A 24,670-nucleotide genomic window follows, 5' to 3' on the forward strand; every position below is an offset into this window, starting at 1 on the left:
CTACTTACTGGTATATGTTTCAGAATTGGAAAGGCTTGACAATAATAAACTTGTATTTTATTGATAGTCTAAATGCATGTTGAATTTGATTTCATATGGCAAAATGGCACCGTTTTATTACAACTTAAAAAATTTTGAGTTACATTAAGATGTTTCTGCTAGGTTCATTCTGTGTAAGAGGAAAAGGTTGGAGACAGACAATGAAACCATAAGCAACCTATTGTAGTAACACAGTCATAAAGAGAAAATGCACTAAACCCTGGGCCAGTTCAGACTAGAAAGACAAGTCAGAGAGACATCCTGAAGTGAAAGAGGAGGCTTGAAGAGAAGGAAGAGTCAAAGATCGCCCATTTTAATCCTAAAGACCCAAAAGACGGTGGTGACAGGCAGAAATAGGGGTCAGGAGGGCAGCTGACAATGGGGAGTTCACTTGTAGGTGGACAGAAGCATGGGATGGGTGCTTTGGGAACTCGAGAGTCTGTCGCTGGCATCTCTGTGCCTCAGTTTCCCCTTCTATAAAATGAGGAGTTGGTCTAGAATTAATCCTTTGGATTCCTTCCAGCTTCCTAGAGGAAGCATGTAAACGAAATAGAGGAAGCAGAAGGAAGATTTCAGGGATTAAAGAGTCAGTGAATGATCAAGCTATTAGGTCATTAGTCTGGCTTTGAAGTAGAAGAGAAAAATGGAACAATGATTGACTTTTTTAAGATTAAACAAAACTGTGCCTTTTAAGAAATGACTTAGGCAGGATAATTAATACAGCCATATGTAGAATGGAGGCCATTTACAAATTAATCTAAGAAATCTAAAGTAAAATGTGTAAAAATGAAAGTCAGCCTTTTTTTAAAGGAGAGAGAAGCTTCAGTTTGTGTGGCGTGATGTGAAGGTGTTAGGAAAGTCCAGCTGCCCCCAAAATCTCTTCTTGACCCTCTTAAAATACCACCTGGATTTATACCACTAAAAGAAACCCCTTTGAATGTAGTTTGTATTGCACAACGCACGTTTATTTCACATTCAGCTGTTGTTCTGTTTTCCAGTGAATTAGTGTAGCAGGCTGACATCTAGCTAAAGACAGTCAACTGAGGAGACAAAGATTTAGAGGACGAGGAGGAAGGGATCTTTCTGGCATGTATGGCATTGTTCAAGTAAGTCAGTTCAACATGTGGGCACCTGTTGTTCCCCAGATACTGAGCTAGGTGCTAGAAATAAAATCTAAGTAAATTGTGGCTCATTGCCTCCAGATGCTTACAGTCCAGAGAGTGGACTGCACAACGATCATGGGGCTGGAGGAGTTTTGAAAGTGGGACCAGGGACTCAGGAAGGAAAGGTGGAGGGACAAAGAAGATTCTCTTCCATCACAATTTTGTTGAAGAACTGGATACTCAATTAAAGAAAGGCTTTTTCTTGGTCCCAGTGAGTTCCCCTAAGGAACTACCAAAATTTAAGCTGGTAGGTTTGATACTCTGTAGGTTACAGAATGACAGATAATTCAAACCCCTTTAATTCAACGATTTTTTGGTCCTTTGAAATTTAAATTAGTAACATTTGACTATATTGGCACTTCTAAACCATATTGTTGACGATGAAATACATGTCCATTGCTCATTTTTCATGTCCCCTTCTTCGCCTGAAACTTCACATCATGCAGTACTGAATACTCAGTAGGATTGCTGAGGCTGGTGGCAGAGCAGGCAGCATGAAACGTAGAGGAATGGGAGCTAGAAGGATAACTGAGAACTTCTTTAAACAGCAGACCAGAGGAGCACCATATTTTCACAGATGGCATTCAACGAGCACCTTAAAACCTAACTTCTAGTAATGGAAAGGACACTCAATTATGGCTTAAAGACTTGGAGGATCAGTTCTGACTTTGGTATTTACTAGCTGAATAGCCATGGGAAATCATAATAATATTCACCTATATTTCCTGAAGACCGACTATATGCCAAGCACTGTGCTGCGTGTTTTACCTCTAAAAACATTCAATTCTCACAACAACCCACTGAGGTAGATTCTATCATTTTTCCTATTTTACAGATGAGGAAACTTAAACACAGATAAGTTCGAGGTCATATAATCTAACATTTGGCAAAGCAGGGATTTGAATACAGCTAGTCAAACTCTGATGCCCATGATAAACTACCGTGATACTCCAGTTACCTAAGTCTTTTAGCCTCAGTCTCCTGACTTAAAAATGGACATGTTGGACAAGACAACGTCTAGATTTCTTTCTGGCTTTAAAATGTTATGACTCTAATTATATGAATTATACCTACACTTAATATACCTAGGGTTAACCTGTCTTTCTGAGTAGACTGTCTTAGACAACTGAGATCTAAAGACAAATTTCTGAAATCTGGTCTTATTTCCTAGCCGTCCCTTGTGTTTCAGTCAAGTTGGATCATATTGTTCACTATTCCACCAAGAATGCCCTGCCTTGATCTCCATCTATTGAAATTCGACCCATCCTTCAATAGCCAGCTGAAATGCCACCCTCTGCCAAGTAGCCGTTCTCAGTCTTTGGAGATTTAGAGTGGAGATGTATTAGACTATTAGGGGTTGGGGTTTGGGAGAAATATCTGTGCTAATGAAAGGAAAAGATGTAGGATAAGAAGAAGAAAGGGTAGAGGGAGACACTTATAGATGAGGACTGTCAGCAGTGTTGATAGTAAGCTGCACTAGCCAAGCCTTCCCTGTGATGGGCAGTAGTGAAGCCACCAAAGTTACATTCAACGGTGCCCCGCTAGTAGGTGTGAGGTGAAGACGAAATGAGATAACATATGTGAAATATCTAGCACAGTGTCTAGAGGGACAACAATATGATCATTCTGAATCCCATTACCTACCACAGGAATCTTGGTCACTCCTTCATGCTGAAGAAGGCTGCCAGCCTGCCCAGGAAGGAGTAGGATGAGCAGAGGTGAGAAGAGATTCAGTGGGGAAAAGAGAAGTCAGGAGGAGGTATATGGGAATGCAAAGAGAAAATGAGAGCCAGAGATACAGAAGTAAGAGAGGAAAAGGGAACAAAAGGGAATCACGATAGAGACGAGGGTAGAAGGAGAAATGGAAGCAAAAGGGCAAAGAGGAAAAAGGAAGAGGAATGGAGCTCTGGCACTCGGAAAGAAAAAGTCTGTGCTGCAGAATCTGACCTGGAGGAAGAGTCCCAGAGGTAACCAGGTGTAGCACCCAAGCCCCAGTGCCAGTCACTCGCCATGAAGCCAGGGGATTTCTCCCACTCTCTCTGCTGTGGGAGGCATCTCCGGCATCTCCAGTGCTCCATCTGAGCACTTGCATCACTGCTCCAGCTCCCACTGGACTAGCCCTTCCTGGTTCTGGCAGCCTCCTCCCTTTGTCCCTGCAGCCCCAGGGGAGGAGATGCATCCAGCAACTGCTAATCCCAGGACTGCCTCACCTTCCCCTGGTTGCATGTCCAGTTCTTTCAACACCTTTGTAACTAATTCACTGCATGAAATTATCACTGTTGAATTATCTGGGAAAGAAAATACTTTCACTTGGACTCACCCTCAGAATTCAAAGACAGCTTTCCCAGTGGGACCAGAAGCAGTGCATCTAGAGAGAGAAAGAAATTCAGCCATCCCAAGAGTCAGGAAGGGTTAGTGTCCACTTCACCAGTGTTTGATTGGAGAGTGACAAATCCACACTAGCTGTCAGAGATGAGAGACTCTCAGCCTAGGAATTATCTGTAGAATGACTGGGTTCATGCAGAGGGAACTGTCTGGTGGTTACCAGGGGCAAGAGGGGTGGGGGGTGAGCACAAGGGGTGAAGGGATGCATTTATATGGTGACTGACAAATAATGTACAACAAAAATTTCGCAATGAAGAAAAAAATTGACTGGGTTCATGGCCATTCGTGTCTATGCCTTCATGATTTACTATATTCACTTTGATTACCTTGAGCCTTAGCTTAAGGATCATCTGTTTTATTCCTCCAAGGGTTATTAAGTGCCCATTATGAGTACACAGGGCACTTAGCTAGGTGTGGTGGGGAGGAGACACAGGAGAAATGGAGGGCATTCTCAGTTTTGGGAAGTGTTTGCTTTTTGCAAGATGAGGTTTGTGGACCATCTATCAGGAGACCCTCTTAGAGACTCTCTCGAGTTCTTCCAGTCCCAGCAGAGCTGCAGACACTCAGAGACAATTTTATTCTTACAGCGTTCATCTCTTCCATCCCCAGAGCCCTGTTAAAGCCAAGCTCCTGTTCTTAAGGAATCCACAGACTAGAGGGGTGGGAGCACAGAGTAGGCACACGACGCATCCTCAAGCCAGACTGATGCCAGACACAAGGGGGGATTCTGCAGAGGGTCGGGGAAGCTGCACAGAGACAGTGGGAGATGGTAGACAAGCTGAGTCTATGAGGGTTTGACAGGTGGAGGGAGCTATGGGGTTTTCTAGTTTTCTGACAGATAACAGAGCAGGATCTAAAACAATCGTTAAAGGACAGAGGCATCTGAGGTGTTGTCTACAGACAAGGGTTTTGGGGGTGAGCGTTGGGCGATGGAGACTGAAAGGTGGAGGCCCAGCTGTGGAGGACTGTGCGACTAAGGAATTGGGGCTTGAGGCCACGAGCCTCGGAGGATCTTCAGCATCCTGTGGCAAGGTCACTTCTGGGATGGCAACTTCAAATGCTGCGCGGAGAAGGATTACAAGCAGAGAAGCTGGAGGCAGGGGAAGGAACTGCGAGCTCCCAGTAGAGCTTATACAGCAAGCCTCGGCTTGACCATCGCCAAAGGGGCATATTACATTCGAGCTGCTTTTCTATCCATTCAAGGGCAGGCTTCCTCCGTGTGTGGGGGGTGGACAAAGTGCCCCTTCTATGCCTGAATGATACGAAGTCTCCAGCCTCAGAAGTTTCGATTCTCCTTGCCAAGGTCGGGCCACTACAGGTGGGCGATTGCGAGCCCTGGGCCAACGTGTGGCTCCACGCCCGCCCCCGGCAGCCGCCGCGGCTCGTCCCCTCCAGGCCCGGGCGCCGCCGCGGGCCGTGCCGGGCAGAGCGCTCCGCGAGCTGCGCGGCGGCTGCTCGAGGAGGCCTGGCGGGCGGCGGCGAGAGGCTGTGCCCCAGTTTGTGTCCAATCAGGGAGTGCGGGCTGTGCCCCGAGCCGGGCAGCAATGCGTAAACAAACCCACGGCAACTCCTCCGCCCCCTCGGCGCGCTCGCCCCGCGCCCGCCGCCGCCGCCGCCGGCTCCGCTCTCCTCGCGCCCGCCCGCCGGGCCGGCCCAGCCCCCAGCCCCACGCCGCCCGCACCCCCCGCTGCCCCGCCCCGCCCCCGCCGGCGCGGGCTCCCTCACCTACCGCCCCACGCGCGCGCGCTCGCGCACCACGCGCCCCGCGCGGCCCGCCCGGATCGTGGCCTCTCGAGAGCAAGGTAAGGGCGATGCGCCGGGACCCAGGCGGCGTCCCCGCCCGGCGTGGCCCGGGGAAGTTTCTGGCGTCGCTGTTTTCCGCTGGGCCGGGGGGAGGCCCCCGGCGCCGGGCGAGCCGGGCGGGCGGGAGGGGCGGCCCGGCGCCCGGGGGTCGCAAGTTGCCCAACCTGACAGTGGCGCGGGCTGGCGGGCTGCGCGGCGGGGCGGACGGCGCGCGGAGAGGGGCTGGAGCGCGGCGGGGCTGGGCGCGGTGCGGCCGAGGGGAGGGCCCCGAGGAACTTTCTCCTCCCCGGAGGGGCTCCTTCCAGCCCCGGCCGCGGCCCCGCCACTGGAGCAGCCGGCTCCCTGGCTGGAGGGAGACCATGAAATGTGTTTGAAGAAGCTGACGCAGTTTGTGACGCTCGCGGCTTCCTGACGGGGACCCGCCACAGCAGCGGCTTCTCCGAGGAGGGCCGAGCCGAGTCGGCGCTCGGGCCCTTCCCCCGCCCGGGAGCCGCGCGCCCCGGCGCCTAGTTCGGGGGCTGTGGGCTCGGGGCGCGAGCATCGAGTCCGGGCCGGGAGACGGGCCCCGGCAGCGCGCGTCGCTTCCGTTTTGATTAGCTCGGGTTATTATATAAGATGTCACGGAGAGGAAAGGGGCGAGCGGGAGGCGCGTTGGCGAGGGCGCGTCGGCCTGCCGCGAGGGGCGGGGAGGGGCAGGAGGCAGGGCCGCGCGGGGACCCACCTGTGCGCCCTCCGCGCCCCCTGCGGGCGCCGCCCGCGCGCGTGCCGGGGGCAGGGGTGGGCGGGGGGGCGGACGGACTTGCCCGCCGCTCCCCTCCCGGCCCGGGGAACACCCGGGCAGCGGCTGAAACGGGCAGTTTCCTCCCCGCCGCCTCGCCTGGGTCTCCACGTTTCTGGCTCTAGGCGTTTGTACTTTGAAACATTTGTTTAATATTAAGGAAGCTGCGTGTGCGGCCGTGAGCTGCAGGGCGGTGAATGAATCATCGCCCCGCGGACCGGGCGCTGATGATTCACGCGGGGTACACACGCGCGCGTACTCGCCGTGTGCCTCTGACCCAGGGACAGCGGCCCTTCTGCAGCGATGATGCCTGGAGGGGTGGGGGAGAGTAATGCAAAGGGTCGTAGTTTATTTATTTTTTTACCACCTCCACAATTTAGGGGAATCCTGGGGGTGTCAGGTTCCCCAGATTTCCCAAGGCTTGTTTCACGTTCTTGGAAAGGTTACAAGATTTCACCTGGCTGCATTAATGAGTCGGTGGAGGAGCGCTGATTCGCTGCAGGGCTGGATCCTGTCTCATTCAGAATTTGGATGGTGTCAAGTGAGGTATTGGGCTCTGAAGGAATCCTTCTAGTAATTGCCTCTACTTAAATATCGCTAAAGTAATTAGCAAAAACTTTAAAAGTTAGTGGATCTTAAAAAAGAGAGTAAGTGGCTCCTAAGTAGAGTCCTACTTAAAGATTTAGGTTTTATTTTTTTAAAGCCAAATCCTAAAAGGAACCTAGTTTGCCATTAATACAGTACTTTTGACCACTGTGACCACCCTTACAGACTAATTTGACTCATTCCCACCCCACCCTACACTTGTAGGTTTAGGAGTAAAGTTTTCTCATCATTTAGGGCTCACCTCCAATGGCATCTACTCAGCGAGGCCCTCTTGATCACCTTAAGTAGCTTTCCACCCCTAAACCCAGGAACCACCTCCTAGTCCTATTTTCTCATAGCACTTAATCACTATCTGAAATGATTTTAGGTCTTAACTCCTGTCTCTTGGCAGTAGAATGTAAGCTCCATTGTGGCAGGGACTTTTGCCTGTTTTGTCCACTGCTGTAACTCTAGCATCTAGAACAGTGCCTGGCATGTATAAGGAGGCACTCTGTTCACTAGTGAATAAATAAATTCCTTTTTCCTGATTTCTTGGTAGGACTATCTTTGACAGTTGAAATTCAGTGCCTTTTGTGAGCAAGGCACTAAGACAGTACAGTTTTCATTTTCTTTTTTTTTTTCTTCCAATTATCTTTTGATTGATTCATTTCCTCCTCTGTGCTGTTAACTTATAGCACAAGATGAGTTTGAGCATCATATCCTAAGATGCTGAGTATGAAGAAAGATAAGGCATGTGGAGCCTTGTCAAAAGAAAGTGTGTTACTGTATAAGTCAGTGGATGATTAAAAATATTATGTCTGTACTAGTTGGAAAAAAAAGTGCAAGATGTTGAAATGGAATCAGCAAAGTCAAGTTCCCACAGTACTGTATATTTCCACTCATATTTGAAATACTACTGATATTTCTGTATTCCCCCCTCCCCACTGCCTGTGCACCAAGCTCAAATTTAGCTGTACTTTGGGAAGGTGCATAGTAGATAGCACTTAATAGGAAGTATTAATTTAACTAAATGAATACAAGATTTACATCTCTGCAGGGGCCTTAACTCTGCTTTTTTGTTGTTAATGTCAATAACTTAATTCCACAAAGAGTAGAGTCAAGGAGTTACTTAAAGTTATATTTTAAACATCTTAAATGCATTGTAAAGAACTAAATTAAAGCTATAATAAGTCAATGAATAATAGAAGGATCTGAATGTAGTGCTTAACACTATCGCCTTAGAAGGTAAACTTTAATAAACTTTACATTATTATAAATAATAAACTTTGGAGGCCCATTAGTCAGCTTTAATCTTGTAGCAGTGTTTTTAGAACTCAGTACTTCTGAAGTCACTGCTGAAGAAGAGGGGGCATCCAGCAGTTCCCTTTCCATGACAGTAGCTGTGATCACTTTCAGAAGCATAATCTCAAGAGTGAGCTCAGAGATAATAAAAATTTAAAGCTAAAGGGACTTGAAATTGCTTGGCACAGTTCATTTGTTTTTACCCATCTCTTTACGGGGGGAACTAAGGCACGGTGAGATGACCTGCCCAAGATGCGGGGCCGGGATTAGAACCAGGCATCCTGACTTCTTGTTGGAAGTCCCTGAATTAGCCAGAGCTCCCATAGGTGGGGGAGGAGTGGTTCCTACCGTTAGTCAATTGTCTGCCTCTTGCTGTGAACTCGCAGAGAGTAAAACTATGTCCTAGTCAACTCTGTACCCTCCCATGTGCCCTGGACATCCAGGAGCTCAACAAATACTTGTTGAATGTGGTTGGGCAAATGTATTTTAAGTTGAAAATATACTTGAGAATTGAAACGGCAGGAAAACACGTCTCTTTTCCAGATTGAAGAAGTTTTCTGACAAGAAAGTCAGAATGCTGGCGGTAATTAACTTTAAAACTTGTACAGTAATGAAGCTATTTGATTTTTGTGCCTCCAAGATTTCCAATAAAATGGCTTACAATTTATAAGTGTGCATGCTTGCTTAGTTGAGATAATTATTCACTGGAGAAACAGTAGGAGACAGGAGTCAGGGCATCTGGTAGGTCTTGCCTCTGCCATAGTGTCCAATTAGAAAAGCCTAGACTTTACAGCCAGGCAGAATTGGGGCTGAAGCTTATCTCTGTCCCTAACAAGGAGGGCTCTCTGTAGCAAGTCACTTAACGTTTTTGAGCACTCTCTCATCTCTAAAGTGGGGGTAATACCACCGACCTTGAAGGATTATTGTGGGACTGGGATAATGTATGTAAAATGCCTGGTGTACACTAGGCCCTTAATAAATGATAACGGCTGTAGTTACGACTTCTGGTTTGTGTGACCATGGGAGCAGCTTAATCTCTCAAACCTTCAGTTTTCTCAACTGGGAATTGGTGATTGGGATGGAAGGAGAAGAGTTAAATGGTCTCTAAGATCTTGTCCAACTCTGTACTTTAAGGAATCGATCAAGAATGCACAATTCTTGGGCCGGCGCTGTGGTGTAGCAGTTAAGTGCGCGCGCTCCGCTGCTGGCGGCCCGGGTTCGCATCCCGGGCGCGCACCGATGCACTGCTTGACAGGCCATGCTATGGCGGTGTCCCATATAAAGTAGAGGAAGATGGGCACGGATGTTAGCCCAGGGCCAGTCTTCCTCAGCAAAAAGAGGAGAATTGGCGTGGATGTTAGCTCAGGGCCGATCCTCCTCACACACAAAAAAAAGAATCCACAATTCTCCTGCAATTTTAGTTTAAATAAAATGATTCGTATAGCCTTGATCTATCAAGAGCAACCACAAAAATGATTAATTTCAAGGCCTTCCTGAGAATGTGACATAATGTACTTAATTTTCATTATTTTATGTGCTATATTATGGATACAGAGTTAAATTGAATATTTCAACCTCTCATTCGGCATACTCTAAATAAGGCATTTTAAGGAGTATATGGGTTAATCAGAGATAGGCACCCTTTCTTTGAGAGGCTGAGGAGTCATGTAGGGAGAATAACACAGATAACGAAAGGCTATATTAAGTGGAAGAACGTTAGAGAGGCATGAAGAAAATGCTTTGTGATTTCAGAGAAGGAAAGCACTATTTCTAGGCAGAAAAATTGTGGAAGAATTAATTAAGGAACCTTGAGCAAGGCCTTAAAGAATTGGTAGGACTTCAACTGGCAGAGATGTGGGGAATCAGCTTGTACTAAGACTTGAAGGAGAGGATATATGAACATATCTAGGAGTGGAGAGGAATGTGGTTAAGCTGGAGAGTGAGGAGCCTGGAGGCAGGATAGTGGGACAGGAGGCTGCATGGCAAGGTTAGGACCATATTGTGAACATCTTGAGTGCTGGGCGAAGGAGCCTGTTTAATTGGCAGTAGATAACCATCAGAGGTATTTAAGTGGGGGAATGATGTGACTAAAGCTATGGTTTAAGATTAATCTGCATTGGAGGAGCCACAGGTAGTCCCTAGTTAGGAAGCTATTAAAATAGTCTCCAGAAGAGAAGCAGTGAGAATGTAAATTAGGATGGGGGCAGATGGGTTGGGTGAGACACTGTAGAAGTAAATGCAACAGGACTTGTTGGCTAATTGGATGTGGGAGTTGAGGGAGAAGTCAAAGACAGAAGCTGAGTAGCTTTGGTTGGTGATGGCAGGAATTGATATAGTCAGGAAAGGCCACTAGTAAAGCACTTGCAAGTAGCGTGCAATCAGTAAATATTTGTCTAATTAATTAAAGTAATTATAAGATTAGATTTGGATATGTGAACTTTTTTGTGCCTATGGACCATCCAGATGGATTGGAGCCATTAAAAATAGAGAAAGATTTGGGAGCATCCTTATGAAGGGGGATGGTGAAGCTGTGAGAAGGGTTCAGAGTGTGGATGAGAAGAATAAAAGGCCAGGGCAGAGCCTTGGAGAAACCAATATTTGTGGGCTTGGAGGGAGACAGAAAGAGGGTGACAGGGTGCTGAAAAGAAAGAAGCAGGAGGAGAACGAGGAAAAGATAGGGTAAAGCAAGGCGAGGAAGGAGAATTTGGAGGAGACTGATAGGGTGGAGGGGCTGAGGTTGAACACTGGGAAGAGGTCATTAGATTTGTCAGTGAGACCATTGTCAGTGGCCTTTGAGGAGCAGGGCCAGTTGGGCAGTGCCGACAGAAGTCAGCCAGGTTCCTGAGGGGTGCCTGAAGGGGAAGGCAATGGAGAGAGTAAGTGTAAACTGTGATTGGACTGTGAAAATTGGAGAGGACACTGACTTGAGGCAATGAGAGTGCCAGTGAAGCTTTCTTAAAAACAAAACCATAGAAAGGCCTGAGAGTGCTGTGGGTCGAGTGACTGTCAGTGGAGAGGAAGGGGCTGAAGATCAAGAGACGGAGTGGGAGGGTAGTTAACGCACCAGGCCCTCCTCAAGGAGGAGGGATGGGAGCAAGATAGGATGACCCTACATCTGAATTCCCCAGGACAGTCTCGGTACACATCTGTTATCTCAGTTAATTATGGGAAAATATTTGGACAAATATAAACATTTGGACAAATAATGCCCACTTTTATTCTAAAAGAAAGTCCCTTTCTGCATAATGAATTATTTGATCACCCTGCTCATGACACAGGTAAAGCAGTTATTCATGGAAAAACAGATGTGACATGGAGGGAAAAAGGTTAAAAGAAGGCAAAAAGAAACAGACTTGGAGAGGAAAGTTGGAAGCTGGGAGGGAGGGTGGCTGCATTTGAAATGAGTTGGTTCCTTTCTGTGGGGAAAAAAAAAACCAGAGGAGGCCAGTTGATTTGCTGAAAGTAAGCTGGGAGTGAGGGGTGAAGTTGGGAGGTGGAGGAGAGTGGGAAAAGTTTGGAGTAGCAATGGATTTGAGTGTGACGGAGAGCCAGAGGTGATGAGGGCCTGACAAGTTGCTAAAAGCCCTTAGCCTTGTGATACAATGAATCTTCCCTGTCTTTATGACTTTCTCCAGCAATGCTCAGAAAATTGGAAGTGGAGATGATGTGAGTATTATCGAAACTGCCAACTCCATATGGGTCCTCGGTTGAGTAGGAAGGCAAGTGAAACTAAAGTGTTGATGGGCTGGGAGTTTGAGCAGGAGATGTGAGATTGGAGTGTTTTAGTGGCTGGTTCAGCAAGAACAAAGGAAAGGGAGAAATGGGAATGTGGAGGCGGCGATTCTGGGGCTAGTGGCAAAGGAGATGAGGAGCTTTCAGAGTATCCTATTGTTATGGAGGGATCAGTTATGAGCGATGCTGTAAATTCAAAGTGTGGCTGAGCTTGAGGATGGTGAAGTGACACAGGCATGAGGTAGGAGGTCACTGATCTTCAGGAACTACGAGGCCAAGGTGTCAAATGATTATATATCATTGTTCATGTCTGTTTTTAAAATTCTGGAATTCTTTTATTAAAGCCTTTCCAAGCTTTTAGTCCACAGAGTTGGCAGGTACCTTAAAGATAGGGAAATTATTCCTTCATTTGAAAGATGAGGAGGCTAAAGTCCTATAAAGACTTTCTAGAAAGATTGCTACTTGCCCAGGTCATAGACATGTGTGGCAGAGCTGGCTCTGGAAAGAACCAGAATCTCAGTTCCGTTTTGCCTCTGGGACAGAAGTACTTAAAGTATCCACTGAACAAAATCTTAGAAAGCTTCCTCAGCATATGGCTTGCCTACTGCTTTTAGAACACAAGTGTTTGTGGGCAAGGAGTTCCCCTGGGGAGAGCTGTGGAATGGCGTCCACGTGCTCTAACTTCTATCCGAAAGGCAAGTGATGGTGTCTTTGAGGAGGACCCATGAAAAGCACCAGTTCTCCCCCACTAATTAAAAAAAAGATGAGAATCGGCAGATAGACAAAATATTAACTTCATTATTGATGAAGGCTAGATTGGAAAACTTAGCTTGGTGTGAAGCCCAGAATGGTCTAGTTAACCCCTACACCCTAGTCAAGACTTTGGAACAACCTACTGGATGGAAAGTTTGAGGCTGCAGAGCAGAAATACCCAGGTTTCTGCCTTTTACTGTCCAGGTAGAAAGAAAGAGAAAGAGGCCGAATCTCTCAGCCATAATATTTTTGATAGAAAAACTCCATCCATTTGAGAATTGAGAAACAGACTCATGGCTGTCACACACCAACCAAATAAATTGCTCCACCTCTGTGGGGAAGAATATGGTGTAGGGCAGGAGGACAGGAGTGGAGAGGGACTATCCCTACTTTGAAACTTGTGAGTGGGAAAGACGTGTTTGTTCCCCTTGAACATAAGGTTATTGACCACTCATAACTTTGGTTGCATTTGAGTTAAACTAACTTCTGAGGCAGGAGCTGCATTTTTATGTTAACTAGAAGTGAGAGAAATGACTCAGAACGCTTTGAGCATGGGTCCTTGGTTAATCAGTTGAACAGCCATATCTAGTGGATCTCTCCTTCCTCCCTGGGACTCTGAGGAAACTCACAGACCTCATAGCAGGGACCACCGGCTTTGATAGAATTCAGAACTTTGGAGAAGTGTGAAGTTCTTTCTCCTTATAAAATGGTTAAGGAGCCCTTAATTGGACATATGGCACTTGGAATTAGTCCTGATTCTGTCACTGTTATTGACCTTACTAATTATTAAGTGCCTCAGTTTTCTCATCTGTAGCATGGGAGAAAATAACACCTGCTCTGTTTCCCAGGTATTTGCTGTGAAAGCTCTTTGCAAATAAATAGCATTAAGCAAATGTAATCAGTATTACTGTATGGGATGCAAGGCAAACTATGAAGTTTAAGAAATTTTTTTTAAATGAAGTGTTTTAAATAGGACAACTAACATGGCTACTGAAATTTGGTGGGACTCTAGGTTAGGCACTTAAGGTAAATCATGATGACTTTTCTGTCTTTATCCATGTCAGTGAGGATATATAAGAATTCTGGCCAAGTGAGGTTAAAGCAGTGCATTTCATGACAAATTAAATTTCTACCTTTTTCTCTTTTAACTGTTAAAAAAGCCTTTTTTATTGTAAAATATAACACATATATAACTTTTGAAATGTAAATGAACAGTTAAAAGGATTATTAAAAAGTGAACATCTATGTAACCACCACCCAGCTCAAGAAATAGAACAATTTAATTTTTTTCCCTCACAGGAATCTTTTTTCTTCTGTTGGACGCTTGGTTTTCTTTTCAGGGAGGTCATGAGTAGTAGCAGGAGATAATAATAAGTATTGAGAGGTCCAAAATATGCGCTCCTTTTGAGTGGAATTAGATCAAAGGTGTAATATTGGTGTTTTACTCTGTAGTTATTTCTTATTTCTGTAACTATGAATTTAGTGTTTAGGACAAGTCCTTGGTTTTCAGCCTTAAAGATTAACATCTTCAGGCTAAGCGTCTTCAGATTTGTGTCTTTTGGATGGGGGTGAAAAAGTAGTGATCCTTTGGATGTGAGAAAGTCCTCATGCTTAATTATTTTTTTAAACACTCTGATCATCCCTCCTTTGCCTGTCTTTAGAAGCAGAACAGCTAAGACTGCAGTATTTTTTTTTGTGTGTGTGGGGAAGATCAGCCCTGAGCTAACATCCATGCCAATCCTCCTCTTTTTGCTTGAGGAAGACCAGCCCTGAGCTAATATCTATTGCCAGTCCTCCTCCTTTTTTTCTCTTTTTCTCCCTAAAGCCCCAGTAGGTAGTTGTATGTCATAGTTGCACATCCTTCTAGTTGCTGTATGTGGGATGCGGCCTCAGCATGGCTGGAGAAGCGGTGCGTCGGTGCGTGCCCGGGATCCAAACCCTGGCCGCCAGTAGCGGAGCGCGTGCACTTAACCACTAAGCCACAGGGCCAGCCCCAAGACTCCAGTATTGATGATGGTTTTGTGCAGTAGCCAAAGGTCTTCTTGGAGAATACTAGAGCAGTTATCAAGGCAAATGCCTTTCAGCTCAGGCCACCATAGGCTAGATTCGAAGTGGCAAGAAGCAGTCAGTCAAAACAGCTTTATTACATGAAAAATCTGTGTTTTCTTTGTTTAATTACAGTCTGTTGTTCTAAATCCTACCATCTTTTAAGACTAAATTAATGAGTCAATAAATCAAAAGTCTTTTGTGGTATCTGCAAAAGAATTCTCTTGAATAAGTTTTTTTTTATGATTAAAAAAGAAAAGGATAAACATTAAGATAATTGGGAAATATCTTAGCAAATCAGGTGTGTCTATAAGGATAGGAAAGCTATGACTGTTAAAAATCGATAAAGAGAGGCCGGCCCGGTGGCACAGGGGTTAAGGGCGTAGGCTCTGCTTCTGTGGCCCAGCGTTCGCAGGTTCGGACCCGGTCGCGGACCGACGCACCGCTTGTCAAGCCATGCTGTGGCGGTGTCCCATATAAAGTAGAGGAAGATGGGCACGGATGTTAGCCCAGGGCCAATCTTCTTCAGCAAAAAGAGGAGGATTGGCAAGGGATGTTAGCTCAGGGCTAATCTTCCTCACCAAAAGAAAAAAAAATTGATAAAGGCTCATTTTGGGGGCCAGTTTCTATGGTTGTCAGATTTGGTTATTGGGACTTCAGATTAGAATTTAGTGGACAAACATGTGTTTACTGTCAGTCCCTCCTGAAACACTACTATAGTGATGGTAACATGAGAAGAGGCAACATCAGATGGGAGATACCAACACGTTTTTGGAGGTTGAAAAGCAAACAGACCTGTGACAACTGACTTAGTGTAGTGGAGAAAGTTGATACTTAAGTGCCCTTAAAGGAGCTTGGGAATAGACACTGGGAAGAAACAGCCAGTGTATCCCCCAGAATCCCAGAAAGGCTCTAGAATTAGAGGCTGTGGAGCAGGGCATGGGGCTGAAAATAAGGGATTGATTGAACGTCTGTAAAAGGAACCAGACCCATCCCATACAGCAAGATGAAGTTCTTGTCAGACACTGGACATTTTTTCTCTGGAGAAATTGAAGTAAGTTAATGGTTCTGGATGGCAAAAAAGAGGGTAAGGGTGAAATGCTCAACTGAAAACAGAGGAATTTAGTGAAATTATGCATACTAACAGTGAGACCCTATGCTCTTTTCCCCAACCCCAATTCTAAGATAGCCAGGTAATGACCAACCCAGGCAGGATATTGAAGGTCTCTTCTCTGGGTGAAATGAATAGCTCTAGAGAAAAGACCTGCAGATACTGACATTTGAGGTCCCACAATGAAAAAACTGTCTTACTACCCCTTCTTCCTACAGTGAACCCACTAGTCGACAGCTCTACTCCCTCCACTCATGAGCATGGAACTTGCAATCAGTTTTTTAGTGCCTTACTCTTAAATACAAATAGCCAATGAATCTGAGACAATTGAAGAAAACTTTCAACAAAAAAAGGCAGAAACCAGAACAAATGAGAACAAAAACCATGGAGGAAACAGAAATGCAAGGAGAAGAAGAAAAGTGAAAATAATCAAAACCACCGCACCTGTCATTAATAACATGAGAATCAGGCTGTAAAAGAGTAATAATGAGAGAATCAAATATATATCTTGGGAATTAAAAATAAAATAGCTAAAAGAACATCATTGGAAGGACCAGAAGATAAAGTAGAAACAAAAGCAAAAAATATAGAAAGAGGAGAGAAGGAATAGAATTGGAGGATCAGTTCAGCAGGTATTATATCATGCTAATAAGAATTCCAGAAAGAGTCCACTGAGAAAAGGAAAGGAAAGGAGATTACCGAAGAAGTAATACAAGACATTTTCCCAGAACTGGAAGACATACATTTGTAGATTAAAAGGGTCCACAAAATAGCCAGGAGAATGAATGAAAAAGGACCCACACAATCGATGTACAAGACATATCACTGTACAATTTCAAAATAGTGAGCAAAATGGGAGTATCCTAAATCCTGTGAGGGGCAGAAGAAGAGAACAGGTCACATGCAAAAAGATTGGAACTTGCAGTGGCACCAGATTTCTCAACAACAACTGTGGAACCTAAAGGACAATGGATTAATTCTTTCAGAATTCTGAGGAGATGTATTTTCAGTCTAGAATTTCCAACACAAACTATCAAGCAAGAGATAGAATAAAGACATTTTGAGGGCATGAAAGGTCTCAAAAATTTATTCTCTATGCATCATTTTACAGGAAGCTACTAGATGGTATATTTTATCCACATGTGGGCATAAACCAAGAAAGAAGAATATTTGGGATTCTGGAACAGGAAGTCACATGCAGGATAAAGGCAAAAGAAAATTCTAGGATGACAGCGAAGAGAAATTTCAAGATGACAGTAGTGCAACAGACCTAGAGAGAGGCCAGTCCAGATCAGAATAGGAGGAAGATCCACTCCAGGAGGGAGTTTTCAAATGAAAACAAAAACAACACTGATAGATGATCTGATGTATTTGACCAAATGTAAAATATTCTTCAAGGGAGCCTTCCAGTCCCTGGGGAGCACTTGGGTTGAATTATTCATTAAAAAGCCTAGTAAATGAAATAAAAGGGCAACTATAAACTCCAGAAAAATAAGTATCTGTGCAAGAAAAGACACATGGAGTGAAGTTGGCTCAGTAGATAATATTTACGTAGGTCCTAATAATATGAATTACTGGTGCAGTAGAGTGTAAGACTAAGCTGCTATAATACAGACTCCACAGGAATGTGACTTAAAGAACAAAGAAATTTATTTTTCCCTCATGTGACAGTTCAAGGATGAGCATTTCAAGTGGGTTGATGTCTCTGCTCCATGCAGCTATTCAGGAACCCAGATTCCTTCCATCTTGTTGCTCTGCCTTCCTCTAAGGCATTGTCCTGATCTGCATGGTTAAAACCTGGACGCAGCATGTCTATGTTCCAGCTCACAAGAAGGGGAAAGAGCAGTGAGGGTCAAAGGTTTAAAGCCAAGCCGTAAGTGGCACACTTCACTTTCACTGGTATTGCAGTGCAAAAATTGAATCACAAGGTCACACCTAGGGACAGTATTCAAAATGTTTAACAACTAGTACCCCAGACGCTGACCCATCAGAACCTAGGTCTGCTGTAGAGTGGGAGCTGCTCTGGAAGTTCCTTCTGTATCAGGTGTTAGCCCTTTGTTTGCTGGATTTGGGGAAGTAGGGGCAAGGGAGTGTCCCTATGAGGGCTTGAGAGAAGCTTAGGTAGCAGCCATTTACCAGTCAGTGTGGAAGTATTTTGGTAATGATTGGTACAGCTATACTAAAACATACAGACTAAATATCAACTCTGACTGTACACGACTGCAAGAGAGGCTGGGGAAAATGTTGACATAACTACATAGCAGACGAAGAGGAAAAGCTAGTGCATAATAGGACATCTATCATTATGTGAATTACTAAATGAAAATCAAAAATTAATAAATCAAGAAATATCAGTATATACACATTGTTTAGGAGTATAAAATTAAATATCAGAAGAGAAAGCTAAAAGTTTTTAAAGTAGTTTGCCTTTGGGAAGTGGGAGGTGAGACACGTTACTGCTGTGTTTTCATTTTAAGCCTGGTAGTACTATTTGAGTTTTTAAATAATTTGCATGGGTTATGTTGATAAAAATAAAATTAGTAGGAAAAGAAGTAATGCAGTGCTAGTAAGTGGGTTAGGGGATGATTTACATGGGTCCAGAGCTTTAAAAAATATATACTAAATATTAAGAAACACTGTTTTGATGTTAGACTCCTCCCTCACAGCTGTGATTCCAGCCCTCACTCTGTCTCAGAACCATTTAAAAAAATTCAAATGACTCCCTCTGTCCCAAGATTCTGACTTATTTGGCTTTGGGTGGGCCCCAGGGAATCTACTTTTTAAGAGAACTCCAGCTGTTTCTGACGTATGGCTGGGACTAACACCTAGCCAAGTAGTTTCAACACCTTTGTTTCTGCTTCTTAAACGTTTCTTGTGTTCTTCCTGTCCTCTCAGCTTCAAGTCAGATCTTCACTCTCTCTCAGTTCTGAACTAATGTGGTCTATTTTGAGTCAGAAGAGTCCGAGGAGAGAAAGGGAGAGACAGGGAGAGGTCATTTGGGTGATTGTGAATAATGAGAGTGGCTGTACAGAGAGCCAGTATTTGTTTCCTTTTGTTTCGCAGAAACTACTTAAATTGATGACCTTATCTTGAATTTCCTATGAAGTAATTTTAGAGCTCAAGTTCAAGTAAATTTGAACTTAATAACGTTTTGTTATTTTTTTACCTTCAGTGTTGCCTCTTGGGGCTGACTCAGCTGCACCTTCATGTTGCCCTCAAGTTCTTGTTTTCTCTCCCTGGATTTTGCCCCTGACTCTCCCGACTGTGGTCTACCAGATGTTCACCAAAGGCAGCATTTCCACTTTGCACTGGGGATCAACAGCAGTTTTCATAGCTCCCTAGTTTTCTGTGAGTGAATTCTTAAAAAGGTTGCTAGCAAGCAAGAGATGAAGCAATATAAGAATTATATAGTTTCCCAAGATTAGAGGTCTTGTTGCATTGGCCTTTGACTAGAGAGATTTTGTATACCTAAAGGCAGAAATGTTTGTTGTGTGGATGAGAAACATTTCAGACTTAAGGGAAAACTTCTTTTAAATATCAGTAATTATAGGCAGAGTTAAAGTTTCCTTTGTGCCTTTCCTCATTCCCAACCCCTGCCTCCCAAGATTCAGCTGCTCTTGTGAATCGGGTGTGTCAGTGATCCACTTGGAACTGTTTCACATCAAGCCAGTGTCCTGCTCCATACAGTGATAGGACTTACCTCTTGCATTCTGTCTAGTATATAGGGAGCTGTCTCAGCTGGTTTCTGAAGGGTTACTTTACGTTTAATACATTTATACAGCTGGGCCAAAATGTGAGCTTTAAGGTGAGGAAGTGATTCATCTCATCAATAAGTCTTATTTAGAGCTTGCCCACTTAGTGCAACACTCTTCTAGCCCAGTGCTTCTCACACTTTAATGTGCACACGAGTCACTAGGATGGCCTTACTTTGCAGCTTCTAATTCAGCTGATCTCAGGTGGAGCCTGAGATTCTGCATTTCTAAAAAGCTCCCAGGGGATGCAGCTGGTCACAGACCACACCTAGAGAAGCAGGGTTCTGGCTAGTGGTTTCCAACCCCGGCTGCTCTTTAGAATCATCTGGGGGCTTCTAGGACCTATCTCTAGTGATTCTGACATAATTGGTCTAGGGTAGGACCCAGACATGATATATATATATATGTGTGTGTGTGTGTGTATACATATATATTTTTTAACTCCCCAAGTGACGCTACTGTGCAAATAGAGTTGAGTACCACTGTTACAAGCTCTTCACACTTTTGCTATGACTCATAGGTAAAGATCTTCATGTGTGGATTTTGTAGCAACCTAGGAAGCACCTTATATAGCCTTTATGACATGAATCTGCCTGCTTTCTGCATACAGTCCAAGGAGAAGGGATTCCTTTCGGTTGCTAGGTTCCCAGAGATGAGGTAGAGGTGGCTATCAGAGAGGGTATATCTAAGAAGAAAAAACGGCCTTTTCATTAAATCCTAGATGTCGCCTGATACAGGAAGGAGATTTGAAGTGATGAACAAATACAAAATTGTTGTCTCTTCTTTCAGGGGACCCTTCTCTTTTCTACATCCTTTCAGTAAGAAATCATGGAAAAAGTATGTTATACATTTTTATGCTTTGTGTTTTCTCCAGAGAAGTCTGTAAATTTACTTCTTACTATCTCTATGTATATGTTTGTCTATAAATATATGTACTTGCAGGACCGGCCCCGTGGCTTAGCGGTTAAGTGCGCGCACTCCGCTGTTGGCGGCCCCAGTTCGGATCCCGGGCGCGCACCGACGCACCGCTTCTCCCGCCATGCTGAGGCCGCGTCCCACATGCAGCAACTAGAAGGTTGTGCAGCTATGACAGAACTATCCACTGGGGCTTTGGGGGGAAAAAATATATATGTACTTGCAAAGTTTCTGCATAGCCAGAATTCTAGTATTTGTATTTTTCCTTTGCCAATTATTTAGAAAAATTTAGAGTATTTTCTGTGCATTTACTTCTGGGTCTTAACTTGTCCTAAAAATTGAGTGATTTAGCATCCTGATGAAGGGACTGTTGTTATTCTCAGGAGCTTCGAATGCTAATGGCAGATTGATGATTCCATTTGCTGAAAAGTCATAGACCTTAGCTCAATTCAAATGTTAATTGTTTTATTATTATTATGAGGATGATTCTAGATGCAGATAATACAATTTTATGTATACTAAAACTATATTATTTACAATTTCTTGGAAACAATAAACTTTAAAACCAGTGGATTAAAATTAAATATAATTGTGCTGCTAAGAAATTGGAATCCTCTCCTCTACCTCTCTACCATTCAATCATAAAATAGGCCTTTTATTTTATTTCCTTAACATTATCTTGTCTACTTCATGGCCACTGACTTCAGTCAGATTCTCATTACTTTTTCTTTACGTTAATTTCCTCATTGACCCTCGCTCCCTTCAGTCTTGCCCCTTACAGTGCTCCTGCCAGAGTCCTCTCTTATGGAGGTAAATCTCTGATCCTCCCTTGTCTGAGGATAAAGTCCACATCTCCAGAGTGTCATGTAGAGCCTCTGACCTGGCCCTAGCTTTTCTCCACCCTCATCACTTGTCGCTTCCCTAGAGAGCAGTGTATTCATTCCTTAGCTGAGATTGAGGATTGAGGATGAAATATTAGAGGCTTGAAGAGAAAGGTAAAGGCATGAAGGTGGTGTAGGAGAGTAGAGAGCAGTCGGGACATGGGGTGTGACTGCCGGGCAGCAGTGAGAGTCTCCTGAGGTAGGTGATGATGGATGTAAAGTGAGACCAGCTGGCGCTGGCCACAGGGGTACAGGTGTGCAGGAGATGGAGGCTTGAATTCCGCTGGTTGTCTGACTAACCCATTCCACTTCTTGTCTCTACTTTTGCACATGCTAGGTCCTCCATCTAAAACACTTCCTTTCTCTTCTTTGCGTGGAAAAATCTTTCTTTTCCTTGAAGAAACCCTGATTGATAATTTTATCCTTTTTCCAGACATTCTCCCTTCACCCGCATGATATTTGGTCATCTCCCACCATTCTGTTCCCAATGTTCCATTAATCAGCCGCGTTTATTGCACTTACCAGGCCATGACAAGTGTCTGTTCATAGCTGTCTCTACTAGACTGTGAACTCAGCAAGGGCAAGGATGTGATCTTTTGATATCCCAGTTCATAACAGTGCCTGGCGTGTGGTAGACATGTATAATAAATGCTGGATGGATTAATACAAAGTTTCTCTCTAAAGTGTTAAGCACTTGCTCTTGCTGGATTGGGGGTCATTTTAAAAATGAATTCCACTAGTAGTATATGACATGAAAAATTTTATTGGTTTCATTTTTAGTCTGATCTGTCCCTACCATATATCCAAGTTAATAGATCTTTCCAAGTATACACATATATGTACATGTATGTATATATGTGTCTATATACATACATACATATCTACATGAGAGTGAAGGAAATTTAAAGAGATCAAAGAGTATGAATAAATATTAAGTATCTGGGATAACAAACTTCATAGATGCCTGCATGATGCACATGGCTTATCTGTTCTCTTTCAGATGGGCCTCCTTAGCTAGTAGAAAACAGGTTAAAACCCTAAAAGGTATATGAGCCAGTATTGAACACATCTATATTTGCAAGTTGAATTGAAGTTATGATTATAAAAATGTAGTCTTGAAAAGGTTTTTTCCAGTCATGTAGAAACATCTGGAGATTTTAAGTGCCAAAACAATTTCATATAGTTTACAAATGAGTAAAACCCAGAGAGAAATTAAGGGGTACCTTTTTTCTGAGGTAATGATTTTACATTTTTCCTTAGGACTGAGGGGACTTGAGTTCTGTTGTGATGTGTCATTGAAGGACTGTGGTGCCAGACAATCTTCCCCACCTTCTAAACTTTAGTTTCCCCATGTATAAAATATGAGATTTGGTCTGAATTATTACCAAGGTCGTTTTGAATCATCTGTGATTCTGGAAAGTTATGAAACACGGCCTGTAACCATGGTGAGGAAAGTTGATTGGTGACTCCAAAAATAGACTTATTTTCTCCTTCTGCATAACATTGTTCCTCTCCCATTGATTAAGTTACTTTGTGTATATTGCCTTAATAATAAACCAATTTCTTGAATTTTTTTTCTTAATTCTGAGTGCTCAAAAGTGAATGAAAGATTGTCTTAAATAACAAACAAACAAGTTCTTGTCTCTTGTTTTAAATATAGATCTGAATTATTGTGCTCTTTTGCATTCCTGTTGTAGGTATTCAGAAAGCAGAAGGTGGTGATTTGGTAAATTTAGAAACTATTTCGCATCAGTTTCTGCTGTCTTTTGTGTTTGTGTGAGAACCCCATTCAAAATATGTCTTATTTATTCTTCCCTCAAAATATGCTTTCCTTCATTTTTTGCCTTTCAGCTGGCAACAAGTCCATATTTATAAATACTTAACAGATTTTGTCAAGATCCTTAGCAGTTATTTTTCTCTATTAATGTATAGGTAATCTAGGCAGACATCAGTACATTTTGTTCCTAAGCCCTTTGATTTCTTGATGGGTTGCATCATAAGCCTGTCCTCGGTGCAGTGGTGTCCTATGGGGTCCTCCTTGAATCACTCGGAGGTTGCAAGGTCTGTGACCATGCCGTGCCCCTCAGGGACTGTCCCCTGTGTGGAGCACTCCACCTGAAATGAGGTATCCTGACCTAGTTGGGCCAAGTACAGTGCTGGTAGGCAGAGTCTCCCTGTCTGTTAGCGTCCGTGCTGGATCCAGCCCTTTGAAACAGATTATCAGCTCATTTAAATGACTAGAGAATTAACAGAAATTTAATTTTCTCTCTCTATTCTGTAATAATATATATCCGAAGTATCATGTCACTGACTAGCTGTGTAAGATTAGACAAGTCACTTACCTTCTCTTAGCCTCAGTTTCATCCTCTATAAAGTTCAGATTTCATTTCTAAAATGCCTTTGGGGGGCCGGCCCTGTGGCTTAGCGGTTAAGTGCACGTGCTCTGCTGCTGGCTGCCTGGTTCGGATCCCAGGTGCGCACCGATGCACCGCTTCTCCGGCCATGCTGAGGCCGCGTCCCACATACAGCAACTAGAAGGATGTGCAGCTATGACATACAACTATCTACTGGGGCTTTGGGGAGAAAAAGGGAAAAAAAGGAGGAGGATTGGCAATAGATGTTAGCTTAGTGCTAGTCTTCCTCAGCAAAAAGAGGAGGATTGGCATAGATGTTAGCTCAGGGCTGATCTTCCTCACAAAAATAAATAAATAAATAAAAATAAAATAAAATGCCCTTGGCTCCAAAATTCTTTTATTTTTTTCTTTATAGCTTTGTCATCCTCTCTCCAGCCCTAAACTGACTGATGGCAATCAGTAGTCTTAAACTTCAGCAAGTCTCAGTCCTTTCTCATGGTACTTCCTCAAACCAGTATGGTTTATTTTTCTACCCTACAGGAATTTGTAGAGATTTTAAAAAAGCATTTATGATGATTTTAGTCCATTTATTTTTCTGTACATTTTGAGACCAGATTTAACTCAACAACTCAGTTTGTTTTTGCTTGTGTACCTGGACAATAGCCTAAAAATAATGCATACTTATTTTTGTAGAAATAATCATTAAACGTTTTTTTCAGGAAGCATTGTTGTGAGTCTTTATTAATGAGAACTAAGCTAATTAGATACTATTGACCTCAGCTATGGGGCAATATTAAGAGAGCAGTTCTTTAATATTTACTCATTACTCATCATCAGTCAAGAATCTTTGTTCTAATCAGTGTTTTCAAACTGTTGAAACTAAAAACAATCTTTGGAAACAGAGTTAGAGAAAGTTCTAGAATAGGATGTTTATTCATTCAAGAAATACTTATTGAGTGCCTACCAGGTAGTCTTTGGATTATCAGTGACCAAAACAAAAATCCTTGACATAATGGAGTTTATTTTCTAGCAAGGGAAGACAGTAATCAATAAGCATAATAAATATTTGTT

The 24,670-nt window shown here is 43.6% G+C and overlaps 1 protein-coding gene across 1 annotated transcript in view; it reads left to right on the plus strand.

Annotated features, from left to right (window-relative positions):
- Nucleotides 1–5,261: 5,261 nt before the first annotated feature.
- The window catches only part of PCGF5 (polycomb group ring finger 5), a 124,526-nt gene continuing 105,117 nt past the window's right edge, over nucleotides 5,262–24,670 (plus strand). The window contains exon 1 of the mRNA XM_087432265.1: nucleotides 5,262–5,389. The gene's annotated coding sequence lies outside the window, so the exon portion shown is untranslated. The remainder of the gene's footprint in view (nucleotides 5,390–24,670) is intronic.

This window comes from Ceratotherium simum, chromosome 6, assembly GCF_057802395.1.
Source record: "Ceratotherium simum simum isolate JZ-2026a chromosome 6, ASM5780239v1, whole genome shotgun sequence".
NCBI classification, from domain to species: Eukaryota; Metazoa; Chordata; class Mammalia; order Perissodactyla; family Rhinocerotidae; genus Ceratotherium; species Ceratotherium simum.